Source organism: Emydura macquarii, unplaced genomic scaffold (assembly GCF_026122565.2).
Source record: "Emydura macquarii macquarii isolate MOO-44397 ecotype Brisbane River unplaced genomic scaffold, CSIRO-AGI_Emac_v2 contig_1253, whole genome shotgun sequence".
NCBI classification, from domain to species: Eukaryota; Metazoa; Chordata; order Testudines; family Chelidae; genus Emydura; species Emydura macquarii.
Genome location: NW_027131390.1, coordinates 35,733,072 through 35,752,978, shown reverse-complemented (window position 1 = coordinate 35,752,978; position 19,907 = coordinate 35,733,072). Strand labels below are relative to the sequence as shown.

Here is a 19,907-nt window from a genome sequence, read left to right as displayed (position 1 = left end):
TGGAAATCACATCAGCTTTACTATAATATATTATGAGCCAGTTATTGTCACTGTGCAGAAAATTTGTACCATACTTAACCAGTTCTGTAGGCAAATGTCTTACAAGTGTCAAACAGCTTAAACAAATTAATATCATAGCCATTAATACTTCTCAGTGGCTGCTGTGGTGAGATTGGCAATACCTAAACACCAGTCAGTTGTCACAAGTAACTTCAGATTTTTCTTTTTCAATGTCTGGTTTGATTTTGATCACCTGGTTATTTGTGACATTGGGGTGTGTGGGTGGTAACAGAAGTGCCTTAATGATCTTCATAGCTTCTTGCACTCCATCTTTAAATCTTCAAGGCTCCATATAGCAGCCTCTGGTCTTCTGGCTAAGGACTGGAGATGACATCCTCTAGAGATGGTTAACATTGTATGACCCCTTTGTAATTGGCTTTCGGAAGGAAGGTGTGCTAAAGAGCAAGATGAAGCAATACATTCCTTGAATATGCTGCTTCTACGGCACTTCCAGTTTTAATGCTTTGTAACCTTGTTCTATATAGTTTGCTTTATCAGTCCCAGAAGTCCAGCTTTAGAAGCCAGTTGACTAGATTTAATTCCCTTGCATGACAGTGGCTCAGTATTTCTCTTGCAGTCAGAAAAAGGGTGCCACAGATGCTACCGTGCTGGGAGTCATTTGGAGGTATGACTACACGCCAGCAGGAAGTGAGCCTCCCAGCCTGGATAGACTGACTCATGCTAGCTTAGCTTGAGCTAGTGTGCTAAAAATTAGCCATGTGGATGTTGTGGTTTGGGCAGCAGCTGGGGCTCTGAAGCCTACCTGACCCTGAGTCTCCACCATAGCTGCAGCCTCCATACTGCTATTTTTAGCATGCTAGTTTGAGCCCTGTTTGTGTGAGTCTCTGTACCTGGATTGGGAGGCTTGCTCCCAGCTGCAGTGTAGACATACCCTTACATCCCTAGGTCTACCCCTGGCTGGTTGGAAATAGGCAACTTCCCGCATCGCTACATTTGAAGGGTTTCATTCAATCTGTTTTCCTTATATCAATTTCTTATTACAACTGTATTCTCAGTCCAGTTTTCCCTTTATTGGTTTCTTAAGTCTTAGTAGCAAGCTCTTTCATTTACTATGCTTAATTTTCTTAAACACATGCAGTGTTCATGACTTAGTCCTGCAGTGCGAAAAATGGGCAAGTCTTTCTGGATGAATACAGAGCTTTGGGCAGTTTCAGGCAGCTTAGGACACACCTAGAAGTACCAGTTTACAGTAGGTTTCAGACAAGAGGTGAGAATACTGGTGAGGTCAGTAGTCCAATAGGCCTTTCTGTGAGAGAAGGGTGAGAATGTGGTGTCGATTAAAGGAAAATCCTTTCTTTTAAAACAAACAAACAAACAAAAAAACCCAAAACCCCAGCAGTGTGGTCTGCATGGTGCTTATGTTAAAATAATGACTGGTCCCTGCCCCACAGAGCCTGCATTTAAATGGGATATGATTCAGCAAGGAACAACACAGGATAAGGGTTACCATAGTGTGGCAGTAAAACATTGTGGAATGTGCTCAATCCTGAATATGCATTTTATTGATCACCTTTTAAGATTAGGAATTTCTTTCAATAAATTAAGTTGTGGATTGATATGTTGAAATCACGACATAAAATTCCAAGGAAGGGTAAATGTTTGAAATATGAAAGAGTTAAGTCAGCAGAAAACTATTCAGGAAGTTGAGCAGAAGTTTAGGTCACCACTTCAGACAATTATGTTTGCTGCTTATTCTTTCTAAAGTATTTATTAACTTATCACCAAGGGCTGTGCTTGTGACTACAGAGTTCTTTCCTGTGTGTTGAGCAGGTCCATATTTTGGGGTGTCCACAGTGTGATTGCATACAGATAAGAGTAATTAAAGGCAGTTGTTAAGTAGCACAGTATGTTGCAATGCCAGAATATCTATCTGTGGAGAAGGGTAAATAAATCCTGGAGTACACTTACATTTTTTTTTTGTAAGAAGCAAGGGGATCTCTGGAAATTCACTAAGAATTGACAGTTTCTTAAATGTTTGTAAGTGACGTAGGCACACTTCAGTATTTAGTCTAAAAGGTACTGTAGGTAGTTGTCTGGTTCAGTTAAACAAGTTAGTTTAAATTGTTTCCAATTAAGTACAGACCAGTATTTCAAGGCCCTACTTAATTCCCCTCCCTAAATGTCTACTTAGTCGCTTACCGCACTGCACATCTGCCCTTTCCTCACTGCTCCCTTCCCGTAGCATGCCCTTCCAGTCCTGGTCTTTTCTCATTCAAATTCCTCACGGACTGTCGTCCTGTCCTGTAATGGTGCACAGAAAAAACAGGAGCCTATGTGATGCTTCCTGGGAGCACCTAAAGTTGTAAGGCACCTCACTACCACCTGCATGAGGAATTCTTGTCTGTGCTTGCTAGGGTCAGCTCCCCAACTCCAGTGGCCACGGACAATGCGAGCCCTCCCCTCCAGACCTCACAGGTCTCGCTGTCATTCTACAGGTTAATGATAGGCACCCTACAACCCACAAGCCTTTCTAGCATCTCCCTGGAGCGCCCAATCTCCACTACACTGGACAGTTACAGTCTTTGCTGATCCACTGCTTCCAAAGAAGTGGAATACCCCAGTTTCGTCTCAGATCACCGCTCCCCATAACTCATAGCTCTTTTGTTCATAGTGAAATCAAGTATATCTAAGTTTGTTTAACAAAAACAGTCAAGTAGAATGTATATGTATTGGAAACAAGTGATTACATAGAAAATAAAATCATAATGGGCATTCTAGAGCCTAGACTGATTAACAAGATACTGTGTAATAAAGTTGCTCACTCCTGTAGCACTTTACAGTCAGGCAGATTGTGAACCTTCTTTCTTGAGACAAGTACGTTGTCATTTTGCCCCCTAGGTGAAGGGATTCAGTCTTTGTGCTCCAAGATAAACCAGACCATTTTTCAATCTCTCACTGCATACCTGGTTCAGTGTCAAATAGACATTCAGCGTGAGGCGTACAATACACCATACCTAAATGGACAGACAAGGAGACAGGTGTCTGTTACTTCTCGCTTGAAAGGAACATCTCTGTGGTATGCCACCTCCTGGTGACCTGTATTAACTGCATGACCTGAAGAGCATAATTTTCAGTACAGACACAGAACTCCTTAAATATTATCTGTAAAGACATTTCACAATGTTTATGGCGGCCAGTGGTTTACTGGCTCTTGGCAGAGACCTTGTGCCATCCTTTGAACTATTATGCTGCTGTCCAACCCAGTCGGCATGAAGGGGTCCTAAACATATGTGAATGAGTGACTGAAAAGACAAACTGCAGCTTGTCATGCTGTTTCCACTGTATCTCTTTCTATAGACACATGGAGGTGTATACTCAAATGTGTGTGAAGAGGAGAAGACAGGCACATCAAAGTAACCTGAAAAGTATAATTGGTACAAGTGAATGAAGAGAGGACGATACCTGTGTGCTAGAACAGTGGTTCTCAACCAGCGGTACCTAGAGGTCTTCCAGGGGGTACATTAACTCATCTAGATATTTGCTGAGTTTTACAGCATAAAAAGCATGAGCAAAGTCAGTACAAACTACAATATCATGCTGACAATAACTTTATACTGCTCTATAAACTATGCTGAAATGTAAGTACAATATCTTATTCCAATTGATTTATTTTATAATTATATGCTAAAATGAGCAATTTTTCAGTAGTGCACTTTGATGCTTTTGTATTTTTGTCTGATTTTGTAAGCACGTAGTTTTTAAGTGAGGTGAAACTTGGGGTACGCAAGACAAATCAGACTCCTGAAAGGGGTACAGTAGTCTGGAAATGTTGAGAATCACTGTGCTAGAATACAGAAGGTCGGTTTTAGACACATGGCCTGGGATAACACATGGTGGAGAATGTGTGTTAAGGGTGTGAGATCTTGCTTAACTGTGAAGATGTGGATTGAACAGATTGCAGAGTTTGACTGTCACCCATACAGCACATTTTGTTTCAATCGTCTCACAGTTCTTAATCGTTTGACTACAGTGTGTTCTTTCCCATGAGCTATGTGCTGGTCAGGGCAGGGGACCCCTAGTGGCATGGGGAACACTGAATAACTATGGACAAGAACAATGTTTATGCTGTATGCTTTGTAAATGTACAGTGACATTTAACTAACCTGTTTGAGGAGGCAGTTCAGAGCTGAATGTTTTAATTTTGGGGGAGAAAAATATCTTCTACCATGAAATCCACTAGTTTGCTGAAGGTATGACTGATCTAACGCATTTGGGGATATCTTTAGCAAACCGAGAAAATGCAAAAGGATTTCAGGGCGAGGAAAAATATTTTAATGTTTTTTTTTTTTTTGCACAGAACACTCCTAGAGCCTGGTAATTTAGCAGCGTTTGGCAGTCTACACTTAATTTTCATTTCAGCTTCGCACTTCTCTTTAAAATAGTTAACCACCCTATCCCTATGAGAGAAATGCTATTAATTCTCACTAGTTCTTGCCAACAGTCCAAAAATCTTCTCTTACAACCATGTTTCTAGTTGCAAAGGAACAAGCAGGAGTTAAGCACCCAGTTCCCATTGACAGTTCTGTGGGAATTGGATGCCTAATTTCCCTTTGTGCCTTTGAACATATCCCTCTGCCCATATTTCATTAACAAGTGCTTGCATTTCCAGACTGCCAGCGAAAGAGCATGTTTGCAGTCTTCCAAGGGTTAAAAGGCCTCATTTAGACTGCTGTATATGTTCTCTGTGATCAGCGTATTTTGAACTTCACAATGGTCATGTGAAAAATCCACAGAGAATGATCTTAATAGTTACTTTACTGGAGCAGATAGTTCACACAGAACTAGATAAATGCATAAAATGATTTGCCTCCAAACTGATACTTTGTACAAAATTCAGATCAGGTAGTAGTTCCTGGTACAGACCTGAACTTCTAAGTGGTTCACGGAAGTCCTGACAAGCCTCAACATCAGCATGCCAAGTATACCTGGCCCTTTCTACTGCCAACAGAATAATTAAATGCAACGAACTTAATGCACCATTTCTAATTATTCAACTGTAAGCCAGGCAATGCAAAAGTTAAGGTCGCTTCCACAATGTTAACTCTGACTCGTTGCACATCTGGTATATTTTGTGGTATACGTCTCTACTAACAGGAATAGTAAGAGTCACATCTAAACAGAGAAATATACATGTGCGACCCATCTGAGTTAATGTGGCTGTAGCAATCATGATTATTCTAATGTCCTTGTTTTGAAGAGGGAGAAAAATGAATTCTTAGTAATGTTAGGCTGGCAATTCATCTTTCCGCTTTGGAGCGGCACCCGTGTCTTCATATAGCTTTATACAGTGCATGGTACACTGGAGCTTCATCCTAATTCCAATCCTAATTGGAGTACATAGGAGATGCTGTCTAACAAATATCAAAGCTCCAACCCGTACTGCTCCTAGTGCTTGCCTAGAGACAGTTCTCTGCAAGACTGAGTTCACAAAGGAACAGCATGTCCATTTACACTGCAGAGATGCATTTAGTGAATGGGAAAGCCTCTTCAACTAGAATTCCTAGGTTCTTTAAATTTAACAAGGGTTTTTTGTTTTTGTTTGAAGTATGTTTGTGTAAACATACATAGTGAACCTTGAAACCTGCTTGGATTTCAGTAAAGCTAATAATACTTTAAAGGGCATTTTCAGAGAGCAGTAAACCTGAAGAAAATAACTTCTGTTGGAAAGTGTACTTGGCCAATATTGTTGTTTTCTTTGTTTTGCTGCTGCTTCTTCTGAGTCCCAAGATTTTCTTTTTATAGCAAAGCCATCATCATCACCTTATTTATAATCTCAGTATGCTGCAATAGACATTGTGACGACCCCCTGCTGGGACATCAGAGTTGAATGTATCAAGTGAAACTGGACTGTCAGAGTAAGCTTGGATTTAAGAACAGACATTGCTATGATGATTAGTGAACCTGGTAATGGGTAGCTGGATTTATGATCAAATTGAATGAATGTCTTTGAGCAATTGAATGAAACAGGAACATTTTTATCTTTTAGTTCATAGTGACTCTCATCTGGTTCATTGCAATATACACCAGTGACAAATTACTTCCAGTTCAGGTCAAATTGACTGCAGAGTTGCAAACTCCTGAAATTTAGTTGTCTTAAAAACACTGATAAAACCTTAACTATTCAACCTGGAGTACAGCATTGTCATGGACCTGTGATACTTTCACTACTGGGTGCCACTCTGTTAGAAAGAAGAAAGCAGCTTAAATACTTCCCAGAAACATTATCATCTTGAACTGTAGGGTTCTCTTGGTTCATAGAACTCTTCTACTAAGGCACTTAAGTAATGCCTCCACTAGTGCGATTTCAGGTGAGAACCACTTTAATAAACTTTGTCTTCAGAAATAGAAAGAGGCTATTTGAGATCTTCCACAACTTTGATGTGGTGAGGATGAATAATTTTGTCTGATATTATCTTAACTGCATCAGTGTTGATATACTATTTTACTGGAAAATTATGAAGAATTTATTCTGGCATGTAAACTGGAGGCAATGAATCAATCTTGAGGCTATTGCTCCCTTTGCAATGGGAACTAAATGAACAGCAGGATAAATTAAAAGAAATACGGTCTTATCTTTCCGGGAAACTTGCTAAACAAACTATTTAGCTTCCTGTACTGTAGAATTTTGAGACATCATCTGTAACGTTGTTTCAAAGCTGTTAGCTTCTTCTGCTTTTGAATGTTATGAACAGTTGTAGTGATTGTCAGGAATGACTTAGTTGCCATCACTGCCTACCTGGGGGGGGAGAGGCTGTTGGTTGTGTCCTTTAGAATGGAAACTTCATTACAGGAAACTGGATTTTTTTTTGCAAGTCCATTAACAGTCTAGAAATGGGAGTAAAAACATTTAGACATGGGACATTGTAAGTGTAGCAATGAAGTTGCAGGGCCAAGAAAGAGCTGTCTGAGTGGGATGCTGCTGCCGGCTGGTTGCATTTTTTTTTTTTTTTTTTTTAATTTAGCAGACTTTTTCAGTCTTTCAATCATAGAAATTTTTTAGCTCCAACCACCAACTTTGTCAGATATTTAAGGTATTCAGTGTACGTTACACATGGGAGAAATATTTGCAGAGTGGATGGTGGTGGAAGGAAACTATGTGGGAATGTCTGCCTATGGTCACCTCGGGTTCTTTATTATTATTGCTTAGCCTAGGAAAAGCTGGTGTCTTGAAAACATACACAGGTCCTTATCACTTGGTCTTTAATGTCAGTGATTTACTTGGGTTGGGGTAATGCAACTTAGACACAGAAAAAGCACATTGACAACTCATCAGGAAACTGATGTTAGATCTAATTTGCATATACATCTGTAAATACAAGTGAATCTCACCAGCTACTGTGGGATATTAGTGCAAATAAGGTGAATTACCAAGAAAAAACTTTGTGGTGATACGTTTGAAATTTTAGGTGTAGAAAATATTTATTTAATGTTCAGAGACTGACTTAAAACTCATCGTGACAATTTCACAATTAAACTCCCTTTAACCTTTTCTCCTCCTCCTCTCCCATTGACCTTAGCTATTGCAGGAGGCATGATTTATACATGTACTTTATGAGCTGTAATCCTTGATCAGACCCCAGTTGCAGTGCCTATCATCTCAAACAATCCTAAACATATTGCAAACTACTAAAGTACAGCAGCTTTGCATCACTCTAGACTTGTAGCTAATTTTCTAACGTGAGCAAAATATCATTAATTCTTTCATCATCATGGTGAGCAAATTTTGTGCCTGAACTGGCAAATATTCATTATTTTACAAGGCCGTTGGATAGGATGATCTAATACAGTGGTTTCTAACCTGTGGCTCACAGGCCAAAAGTGGCCCGGGGAGGGACGTGGGGGGCGAGCTTTCAAAGTGACTCTCTACTCCCCTCCCACTGGCTGCAGAAGGGAGCTGCTGCCTAAGGACGCAGATGGAGCATGTTGCCACGTGGCTAAAAGATGGGTGCAGGCTCCTTGCTTCAGCCAAGGGGACGTGAGATCAGTGCTCCCCTCCCCCTGCTGTAGCAGGGAGCATGGCAAAGTGCTCCGCCTGGGTCTCTAGGCACTGAGGTCCCTGCTGGAGCCGGAGGGAGGGTAGCACTGATCTCCCATCCCCCTGGCTGCAGAAGGGAATCATTGCCTAGGGACCCAGGTGGAGCGCATGGGACTATGGAATGTGTGCGGTTTCCCTGCTGCAGCCAGGGGCCTGGGAGATCAGTGAGGAGGGAGGCAGCCTCCTCATTGAACTCCTTCTGGGGAGAGGGGGAGGGAGGGCTGCTGGCAGAGACTGGTGGCCCTTCCAGGTTGTAACAATGATGTCTGTGGCCCTCGAGCCAAAAAGGTTGGGAACCACTGATCTAATAAATATGGAGGGCAGCAGTCAGCTACCACACAGAACAATGCATGTTGCAGACAGATGAGATTTAAACTGGATCACTAGGGCAAAATCTGATGTCATGGGATCTTTGATGTTTTGCATAGCAAACAGGATCTCTTTTAAATCCTATAAAAATGGGGGTGGGAGAAGGAATGTATTTGAATTGATTTTAAGATACAGTAACTTCCAGTTATCCAGTGTTCTTAATTACAGTATTAGCAAGGAAGCTCTGTTGTTGTTTGCACAATACTTGCTAACAAAACAAAATGTCCATTGTTCATAGCTCTGACTGGCAGTAGGGGGAGTTTGAAACAGAAAATTCCACATGGAATGGAAAAAAAGGAATGACGTGTTTTGTAGAGTAGACTCTTGCTTAATATACAATGGGGGGTGGTGGGAGGAAAGAGGGGTTTTCTCCTAATCTCAAGGGCAGTAATGGTTTTCATCTGAACAATAAGTACATTTTTAGACAAAATTTAACTAAGTTGAATGTTCCTTTTTAGCCATTCACCTCTAGAGAAGTAGGCTCAGACCCTAAATTAGGTCAGAGGCTCAATGATTTTGGCTTTATTTCTGTGTCTAGGGACTCCTTGTACATATTGCGAAATTACATAGCTTGTCAGGTTTTTTTTTTTTTTTTTACTGCATTAGCAGTGCTTGAGGTTAGAATCTATCATAGTGTAGAGTGTCCTCCACAGCTCCTAGACAATAGTGCAGCTACAGCAAACTGGTTTGGAAAGCAATTTCATTTCACACGCATAAACCAAATTAGTGGGTTAGCTTAGTGCTAGTGTGGTCAGGATGATAGCTTTAATACCAATGCATAGTTTAAAAACAACTTATCCTTGGCACTTCAATGCGAAGTAATAAGCATTATCCCCGTTTTGCCCCTGGAGAAACTGAGATGTAGAAATTATGAGTTGCCCAAAGCCACGAAAGGAGTCATTTTCAGAGTTAGGACTAGAACTCTAGAGTTCTGACTCCTAGTCCCAAATTCTCTACATTCTATTAACTGCACTGCTTTAATTTTCCTAATGTTCCTCTACCACTGTAGATAATGAAGGATGTAATGGCACACGTCTCACAATTGCAAATGTCTTTGCTTTCATTACAACTTTAATGTAGGAGTGTGCGAGAGAGAATAGTAACAAGTTTTTTTAAATGCCTCTTTCATAGAAACAGCTCTAGTCCCTTGATCATAGTTTCCTGCAAACTCTGTTTTTAGCAGTTTTTTTTCCAATTCTTGTTCCTGCTAGAACCCACAGGGTTCCAGGTGTGTCTTGAGCTGCATTATCAGTGGGTTAAAGGATCTGCTTTATGACAGCCCCCTCTTGACATGTTTAGTGGAGCCACCAAGCACTAATATTTATTTGTCCCTTTCACCCTCATTCTTCCATCTGAAAAAGATGTTTCTGTGATCCCCAGCCCATTCTGTTCTCTCGGTTGTCACTTGTTTCTTTTAAACACTGGGAAAATTAATTCCCACTTAATTTTTGTTTAAATGTGCTTATACTCAGGGATTAGCAGCAGCCCACATAAAGAAATTATGGTTGGGAAAACTGCCAGAATTTTTCTTAAAGGCATTATATAGCTTGCTAACCTGATGTCTATATCATTGAGGCAAAAACTCCAACTTACGATCCAGCTGCAGTGAGAGAGAACTGGCCGTGCATTAGTTGTTCACATTAAAATAAAAAAATCCAGTAATGTGGTGTGTGTTAGGTAGGGGTTGGAGGTGCCAGTTTTTGAGAATAGTGCAGTGGAGCAACTCTGGCACTTGTCAGAGTCCTCAGATTTCCTCTAGACACTTTTGTACACAGGACAAAAACGATTACCTAGACTGCAACTGATGGCTGATTGGCCTAGAAACATGGGGCTCTGGTTCCACCTAGGCATTATGCTAATACAAATAATAGATAAGTGTATATGTAGACTTAAAAATGATCAATCAGCAGCTTTTGATACTACTGACTGTGAGGTTTGACATGCTTGCATGCTTAATGTGGATGGAGTTGCTGTTAGATGGTGCTGCTCTTTGAGAAACAGATTTTTGGCAATTGCTCTTCTTCTCTTCTCTCCCCCTTTCCTCCACATTAAAGTGCTCTCCTGCAAAGTAGCTTAAGGTCTCTTTTGGCCCTTCACTGTATCTTCCAATTACCTGTTGTATTTATTGAACAATGTGGGTGACATGAGTCGTGGAAACTCCTGGCAGGGCAATTTGATTTTGGTTTCCTCCCTCCCCCTTTTCTGTGTATTTTAATTCTGTGCTGCACCTGGAGAATTGGTCTGGTGCCTTATTAAATCTAAAAGCTTTTTTTTTTTTAATTTTAAACACCAAGATACGTTGCTGCTAAAGATCCACTCTTTTGTCCTATTTAATGAGTAACAATACCTAACAAAACAGAGGATTTTAATCAGAAATTCAAATTATAGGCATAAGCCAAGTGTTGTTAAACACGAGTGAGGATGAAAGCTCTCTCATGGTGGTGATAGCTTCTGCTTAAGTTTGTCACTACTGGGGTTGAATGGCACAAAAGTGGGAGAAGGAGTGATAAATTAATTAAAAGGAGCTGAAACTAGTATGCAAATAGAGAAAAATCAGCTATCCATGTGTTCAGTAGACTTTGTCCTACTTACTAATGTCCCTGAGATGATGCATGCTCCCGTATTAGAGCATTCTATTGTACATAATTAAAAACTTGCACATTCGATTAGCCATGTAGAGGTAAAGCTGCATCTGAGGCAGGAAAACCAAGGGGATCCGCAACCTTGCATACACGTCTCATTTTGTATCATTGATCAGGAGAGCACAAAGGGGGGGGAGATGTGGTTTTGGTAGAACATGGAGTATGGGAGTATAATTACTATTAATCTTTATAACAGAGCCCTGTACAAATGTTTTAAAGTAAAACAGTTTGTAGTAATTTACACTGAAACTGTTCAAATGCAAAACAAAATCTATTGATTTTTTTTTTTAACCTTCATTTTGGTTATATAACTGTTACTTGCCTTTTGTAACAATTTCTCCAGTGTCTCTGACTGTCCACTTTGAGCAGTCCAAAGGATTGCTAAACTGGCTGCATTATGGAAAGTGTAGGACAATGCTTGAAACCACTTGGAGACGTAGATTGATGGTCTCATATTTCAGACTTAACAACGCCATACCCAACATGGTGAGGCTGCTTCTCCAAGCACCATCAGTCAGGACTTCATGGTATCTGAGCCCAGGCAGAGAGCTTCTATCTTCTCAATTGACACAGCTGAATCAGGAGAGGTCACAAAACTCTGTTTCACTCTTCTGAACTTGAAAATAAGCAACCTTAATTTCCCAATGGAAAGAAGGGAGGGATGAGATGGACAAACTTGCTACACTAGTAGATGAAGGGGTGGCTCTGCTTTCCAGAACAGGAAAAGCTGGGTTGGTAATGCATGGCAGGTAGTTATGAACTTCAAATACAGTGGAAGAGGAACCTGTATGGTACCAGTGTTGAACAAACCACTAAACCTGTTTGGTAAATTAGTTTATTCTTAAAGAAACTGAATCCATTGTAACACATTTTATGCATTAAAGGGACAGTTTGTCTTAAAAATCACTTCAGATTTTTCTTGCTCATATTATAATTAGGAGTAAATAACACCTCAGTTACTAAAGCTGAGATTTAAAAAAAAAAAATCCTCTTCAGTTTTTGTGTCCAGCAAACTTCCCTGTCCCCTCTGTATAGTCAGTTTCCTGTGTGCAGAGCAGTGGTGTGAAGGGGAGAAAAACATCTTACAACATAGAATAATATGATTATAAAACTACCAAGGTCAGGTATTTGAGAAGACTTTGACTTGTATTTTGAAACTGGCTGGATTTCAAGTTCACAAGGTTCCTTTAAGAAATGTTCATATTACCTTATCCCCCTAGTATACAGTATCTTCACGTTTTTGCTACACCAAAAGATATTTGTACTACAATTCCTTTTGGTGGTGTGTGAGAGGATGGTAATTAGCTTCACAAAGAATAGTCTTCTTGCTGGGAAACTCTGGAGTCTGTCCTGTTACAAGAATTTGATGCTGTGATGTATTCTACTTTTTTAATGATCAGAGTAATAGCAAAAGAGGGCACTTGTCCAGCCCTAAGGGTAAGAGCCTTTTATTTGGCTTGGCAGTGATACAGTACATAAAGCCTTTGAGTCTGAATCTTGTTATAAAACTAGTCTGGCTGTGTCTGCATGCTACAGGGTGTAACCCACATTATCTTAAAACACTCAATCAGATTAGTATCTGCTTGCTGCAACCTGTATATACACCATTTAATTTATTAATACTTTGGGAAAAGTTAACGATATATAAAGTAAAGGGATCATGAAGTAGATTAGATGCAACATTTTAGGGTGTTTTAAGCAGCTTTTTAAGAAAAGCTTTCACTGAATTTGAAGAAATTCACCTTTTTCCCTGTTATTCCTCTGCAGTGTTGCCAATGTACAAAGAACAGCTTTATCCTACTGAGAACCAGGAAGTGAATCTAGCTATGAACAGCAAGGGCCTGGTCTAGCACCCACTCATGTTAGTGGGAAGGCTGCCATTGAATTTTATAGGCTTTGGACTGGCCTTAAAATGAGTAACTAGTCTGTGCTCCCTGCTCAAACTGAGCAAAGGGAAAAATGTATTATAAATAATGACAGCAGCATGGTAGATCTACATAGCTATTATCACAGGTATGGATAATTTATTTTAAATAGGCTTTTATGTACCTTTAATGTGGATCATTACTACTTTGTCAAATTTAATTTTTTATTTAAAAAATTATCTAAATTAAGGCTGCATATAAGGATCAGAAACTCTCTAATGTGAGTTTTTTTCCCTGTCATATGAGAGAGTCCAAAACAACTTACTTTGACGAACTAGATCATTCTTTGTAGTCTTTTTGTAACAAGTAAGTTTTCAATTCTGAAAATAAATGTGTTACACTTGTGTTGTGGTTTCAAATGTAAGTGTAAGAGGAGCAGTGTGAATGTGTTGCTTTATATATTTGCTTTGCTGGCTTCCGGCCAGGTACTGTAATTATTGGCACAACAATCCAGTGACTGTATTGTACTTTTTATAACTATTTACAATTAGAACAGATTTCTGTACTCTTGTTACTTTCCTTCTTAGTGCTTGTCTGGGGTTTTAAAGTAATTCTATGTATTTGTGGTATAATATATGTATCCAAGACGAGGATTGAACTTTGAGATCAGGGAGCAAGAAGGGAACGTGGGATTCAGGAATGAGCCAACCTGGGGGAGAAATCAAGAATTGGTTGTCAAGTGCTTTGCTGGCTGGTTTCAAAACTTACCTTTGAATTGTCTTGGACTATAACAAAAGCACTGTGTCTCCAATTATCTTGATTCTGGATCTTCAAGTGAAGAAAACCACTAGATGGTGAACTATCTCCTTCCCCACAAGAAGAATGTCTCATGAAAGCAGCGTCTCAGGATTAGAATCGTCTTTCCCGAGAACTGAACGTTTCTCTTCTCTGGCATAACTTCTGTGTACTAGCTCAGGAGCCAGAGCCTCTTTATCAGATGGAGGAAATACGTGTTGGTAGCTTCTAACCCACTTTGATGCTGCATTTGAATGGAGCTTTTTCAACATACTCCTGCGTTTAGAGCACTAGCCCTTTAAGTTTGGCTTTACAGAAGTGGGTTGAGTGGTGTGAGTTTGAATTGGCAGCCTATTTCACATATCCCTACCAAACAGCTCTGTTGGGATGACGGTTCAGAAAGAAATGGACTGAGGTGGCAGCTGGAGTAAAGCAGTTGAGTAGGGATGGGGAACAAATTTATTTCAGGGCATGGCACATGACTAAGCATGAAATGGGAAGGAGAAGGAGAAAGAGACAGAGACCTGGGAATTGGCCCCTGACTTAAAAGTACTCAGGGACATGGTTAACATCATGATGGAGGCAGAAAAGGACTAGAACATCATTCTGGAAGTGCAAATTCCTATTGGGCAGGTCTCAGTCTAGCTTTGTTATTATGGTTCCTATCTTCTGAGTCACTTCCAGCCACCTGAAGGGTGGATCTCCTTAGGTTTTTACTCCAGTGCTTCAGCACTGTAGTTGACTGCGATGGGGAAAATGGCATTGTGTGGCTGAAAGAGATAGAAGAGGCTGATTGGAGAGTCTCTAGGAAGATGGCTTCCTACTGGCCAGGCCAGCAATCTTTTGGTATGTATGCCCACGATGGGGCGGGAGGAAAAGCCAAGTTGTCTCTCTTCCAGTGACTTTCTACCTTGTTCTGTTAAAGAGCTGTAATTCTTGTGTGGGGTGAATTGATTTGTGTGGGGGGAGTGAAGGAGGAGCTGCTGTCATCCATGTATGGCCACAAGTAGGTACGAAGCATGAGCACTCTACTTTTGTACACAGGAGGAACCAGGAGGAAACTCCGGGTGTGTCTACATGGTAATTTAAAACCTACAGCTGGCCCTTGCTAGGTGACTCGGGCTAAGAGGCTGTTGAATTGCGGTGTAGATGTTCAGGCACTGGCTGCAGCCTGAGCTATATGACCCTGCGAGGTGGGAGTATCCCAAAGCTTGGGGCGCAACCCAAGCCCAAATGTTTACGCCACAATTAAACAGCCCCTTAGCCTGAGGCAGCTGGCATGGGTCCGCCATGGATGTCCTTTGCAGTGTAGACATAGCCTTACTGCTCACCTGTCAAGGGAGCAGTGGCATAAAATAAGCATGGTGCTTAGTGTCAGCAACCTTCTACTGTATTTTCTCTAGCTGGGGACTTCAAGATTCATCACTGAAAGGAGGATTCAATTGTATTTTAAACGTTAATTCAGCTGCTTGCTTCCATACAGAATTGCTGCGGGCACACAGTGGCTGTTGCACAGCATTTATTATTGGAATATAAGAAGTTTTCTTATGCAGCGTCAGTGGGTGGGAGCAATTCAGCTATAAGCCAAGTTTACGGATCCAAAGACAGGACAGTTCATATCCAAGTCTCTTATAGCAGGAGTTCAATATCCATTCAGAAGGGAAGAGTACATTCTTATGGCGGCAGGGACTGGCATTCGGCAGCTAAAATACTAAATAAAATGACAAGAATGGTAGAAAAGAGGAGCAATCCATAGGCTGCCACCAGTGGCTGAAAGATCAGTATTGATCCACTCAAAGCTATTCTCAGTGGTATCAGAAGAACAAGGAGTGTACATATTCTAATCTAATATGCTGAGTTGTATTTAGTTAGCATAAATTTCCTGTTATGAACTTCAAACAAAATTGTTGAACGATAGGCATTTTGGTGTGTTCTGTGGTATAACATGGAAACCTTCATCTCTGCTCTTGGAGGCATCTGGCCTTCTGATTTCATTCTGAGACACAGGTGAATTGCTTTGTGTTCGGCAAGCACGAGGCTTTCTGTAAATATTGAGATTACATTGGATAGCTAGAAGCTTTGGATGCAATCATAGAAGTGTAGAACTGGAAGAGACCTCGAGAGGCCATCTAGTCCAGTCCCCTGCATTCAAGGCAGGACTAAGTAATAACTAGACTGTTCCTGACAGGTGTTTCTCTAACTTGGTCTTAAAAACATCCAGTGACAGATTCCACAGTCTCTCTAGGCAACTTGTTCCAATGCTTAGCCACCTTGACAGGAAGTTTTTCCTAATGTTCAACGTAAACTTCCTTTGCGGCCATTGTTTTTCGTCCTACCCTCAGAAGTTAACGAGAACAGTTTTTCATCCTTCTCCTTGTAACAACTGTTATGTATAGCAGGACTTCAGAGTTACGACCACCACAGTTATAAACTGACTGGTCAACCACACACCTTTTTGGAACTGGAGTATGCAATCAGGCAGCAACAGAGACCCAAAAAAAAAAAAAAAGTACAGTACAATACTGTATTAAATATTAACTACTAAAATAAAGGGAAAGTTTAAAAAAAAAATTGACAAGGTAAGGAAACTGTTTCTGTGCTTGTTTCATTTAAATTAAGATGGCTAAAAGCAGCATTGTTTTCCTGCATAGTAAAGGTTCAGAGCTGTATTATGTTAATGTTCAGTTGTTCTATCAAAAGTTTACAACCATCACATTTTGTTCAGTTACGAACATTTTCAGAGTTATGAACAGCATCTGCTCCTAAGGTGTTTGTAACTCTGAGGTTCTACTGTACTTGAAAACTTATGTCCCCTTTCAGTTTTCTCTTTTCTAGATTAAACAAACCCAATTTTTTTTCAGTCTTTCCTCATAGATCATGTCTTTAATTTTTATTGCTGTTCTTCGGACTTTCTCCAGTTTGTCCACATCTTTCCGGAAGTCTGGCACCCAGAGCACTCAGTACTCCAGTTGAGGCTTTATCAATGCAGAATGAAGTGGAATAATTACTTAACCAGTCTTGCTTACAACGCTCCTGCTAATACATTCTAGAATGATGTTTGCTTTTTTTTTTTTTTTTGCAACAGTGTGAGGCTGTTAACTCATATTTAGGTTGTGATCCACTATCACTGCCAGATCCCTTTCCGCAGTACTCCTTCCTAAGCAGTCATTTCCCATTTTGTATGTATGCAACTGATTGTTCCTTCCTAAGTGGAGTACTTTTGTCCTTATTGAATTTCATCCTATTTACTTCAGACCATTTTTCCAGTTTGTCCAGTTCATTTTCAATATCAATTCTGTCCTCCAAAGTACTTGCAACTCCTCCCAGGTTGGTATTGTCTGCAAACTTTATAAGTGTATTTTCTAGGCCATTATCTAAATAATTTATGAAGATATTGAAAAGAACTGGACCCAGGACCCCCTTGCAGCTTGACTGTCAACCACTGATAACTGCTTTCTGGGAACAGTTTTCCAACCAGTTGGGATACTTATTTTTCATAATTATAAGATACTTAATAACAGAAGTTAAAAATAATATTCTTCAAAACCAAGTAATGAAAATCTCATTAAATGGGGGTCTGAATAGTTAGGACAATGAGACTTTGACCGCAAAGCTATTGGTCTGTCTCCCAGCTTGGTTGTGATGGGCATTTCTTTATCATAGCTGTCAGATAGTCTGTTTGAAGCAAGATGCTGTTTCGTAGTCTACTTCATGGTGGCTAGATCGCCAAAGAATACAGCCATCACTGTTGTTGATACTAATTGCCCCCTTGCCAGCAGTCAGCTTGGAGACCAATGCATGCTGTACTGTTCTCCCCTTAGAGGATGTTTCTGCTGATCAGAGATGAATCTCACTGGCAGAGATGAGTGTCAGGACATCTACACTCCTGTCTGTGCTGTACCTTTTCTTTGACTAAATTGCCCTCTGAAAGCTGAAGTCCTATTAATTCAGCACCTTTACCACTATGAAATTCATGTGTATATTTTTTAAATGAAGCATTTCACATTTATGTCCTCTTACTGGAGGCTCTCGATGTCTTGTCTGTTAAGCCACAGTACTTACCCTCTGAAATGTAGTGATCATTTCATTTATCCTTTTTATGCAGCCTCTACTGGGGTGAAACATGACCGCTCTTAAAGCACAACAGTGGTGTGGATCAGTTTCGGTCAGGAAGTAGAGTTCCATATCTGATGGAAATAGCATATCCAAAATATTTCTGAAGTAAACACTGTGCCAGAAGAGGATTCCACTGTATTAAAGTTAGACTTTATTTTACTGTAGTGTAAATCTTTCCAAAACAAAGATTTTGGCCAGAGAGAATACATGACAGGCCACAAATCTTCAACAAGTGACTTTGTTACATGGATAAAATAAAACTTAAAGCCAGCGTCCTCTATGCACGTTCTATAAAGTACTAAAAGTTGTTCCGTCTGTGGGCTTTCAGAGGGCTATAAATATAAAGACACTGTGTGCGTTTAGGTTCGGGTTGGAGTACAGCTGCTTACTTGCTGTACTGAACATTGGGTTCAACTAGAGTGAATGTACACTTACCATTTTCTTTTCTCTTGTGCGCTGCATCAGTTTAATGCGTTTAAAGTTTGAAGACTTTGAAGGCTAACCAATGTACTGTGTTTTTAGGGGTATTTTTCAGTGAGGAGTTTTGTCATCTTGTTGTGCAATGCCAGGATTGTTTTCTTTAGCAGTAGGAAATGATTTTGCAGAGCACAGTGTGTGCTGTTTGGCAGTGCTGTTCTTTCTAACACAAGGCTGAGCTGTATATTTCGTGATCGGGCAGACAAGCCTCTGGGACAGGTAAGCTCAGAATCCCACTGGGGTGTAATAGTGCCCCTCTGCCTGCATTCACCTGGGGAATCTCCTTCCAGCATGTACTCCCTTGGGAGCTATTTCTGCTGGGCTTAGGGCACCTTTGTGCAGTTGGAGCAGCATGAAGGGTTATGAGGGAAGAAAGAATCCAGCTCTGTAAATGCAAATACATGGGAGAGAAGAAAGGCCCATTGTATTTTTTTCATTTTAAATAAGCAACATGCTACATTATTCCCTTTTAAAAAAAAGATTACTATCTAGGCAGGTGAATGCAGAATTTATTCAGGAAAATTATTGGCAATTGAGTTATTTTGATGCCATCCCTGCCCGGAAACACCAGGTGAATGAACCTCTGATCTTTCACCCACTGATAACAGTAGTGATTTCTTAACCCCTCTTCGCTCAGAAGTGTTCAGTAACCAAGTACGGCTTCTGAGTCTCTGGAAAGCGTGGAGATATGGGATAGGTGGGAGTAGGAGAAAAGGAAGTGGCCAGAAAGAAGATGCAATCAAACAATTTAGAAGGCTGAAGGTCTCGTCTCTAAAAAGATGAATATACAAAGCACCTCTGTTCAGAAACATTGTCATCAGACAAAATTAAGTGTTGTTTTACTTCAATAATGTGCTAAGTTACAATGCTAATATTCCTTGTCGTCATAGCCAGAACTTTGAAAATCAAATACTTTATGTATTAACTTCTGCTGCTGAGCTTTCTGGTCCAGGTGAAGTGAAGGGTTTAGTATTCTGTAAATGATTATGGGCAATGCAGAAAATTCTAGAGCTAGTTCAAAGATGTTTGGCTGTCTCACATTTTTTTTATTTTATTTATTTATTTATTTATTTTTGCAATATAACCGCCCTGTAGCCTTGATAAAACCTGTTTGATATTGGCTGCGTGCCAGGATTTCAGAATCCTTTTCTGGTCTGTTGTGTACTTCATGCAATATCTTAAATCCTCCTACATGACGGCGTGGGTTTTCATCCCACCTACATCAGGATTTGAACTCCTGTCTTTAGGGGAATTTTGCTATTGAATTTTGATATGATGTAGAGCACTGGGTGGCTGTAGTTCCTTGAGTTACGTGTATGTGCATCAGACCTTAATTTTTATCATTGAAGCTGGTTCCCCCTCAGTTTGGAGTGTATGTTAGTGAGATTTTCAAAATCCATTTTTAAAACATGAGCATTTTAGCATTACAGTTTCATGGCATCACTATGGGTAACCAGGGTGGATTGATTTTAATCAGCAATTGATTTTAATATTGTTTTGCATTTGTGCTGTCTTGTTTGTTTTCCT

The 19,907-nt window shown here is 40.2% G+C and overlaps 1 protein-coding gene across 2 annotated transcripts in view; it reads left to right on the top strand.

Annotated features, from left to right (window-relative positions):
• Positions 1–19,907, top strand: part of LOC137153292 (H(+)/Cl(-) exchange transporter 5) — a 73,874-nt gene that overhangs the window by 10,077 nt on the left and 43,890 nt on the right. The window contains exon 1 of one of the 2 annotated variants that reach the window (XM_067548459.1): positions 18,480–18,599. The exons of the other annotated variant lie outside the window; for it this stretch is intronic. The gene's annotated coding sequence lies outside the window, so the exon portion shown is untranslated. Of the gene's footprint in view, positions 1–18,479; positions 18,600–19,907 lie in introns of those variants that run through there. 2 annotated transcript variants of the gene reach the window in all.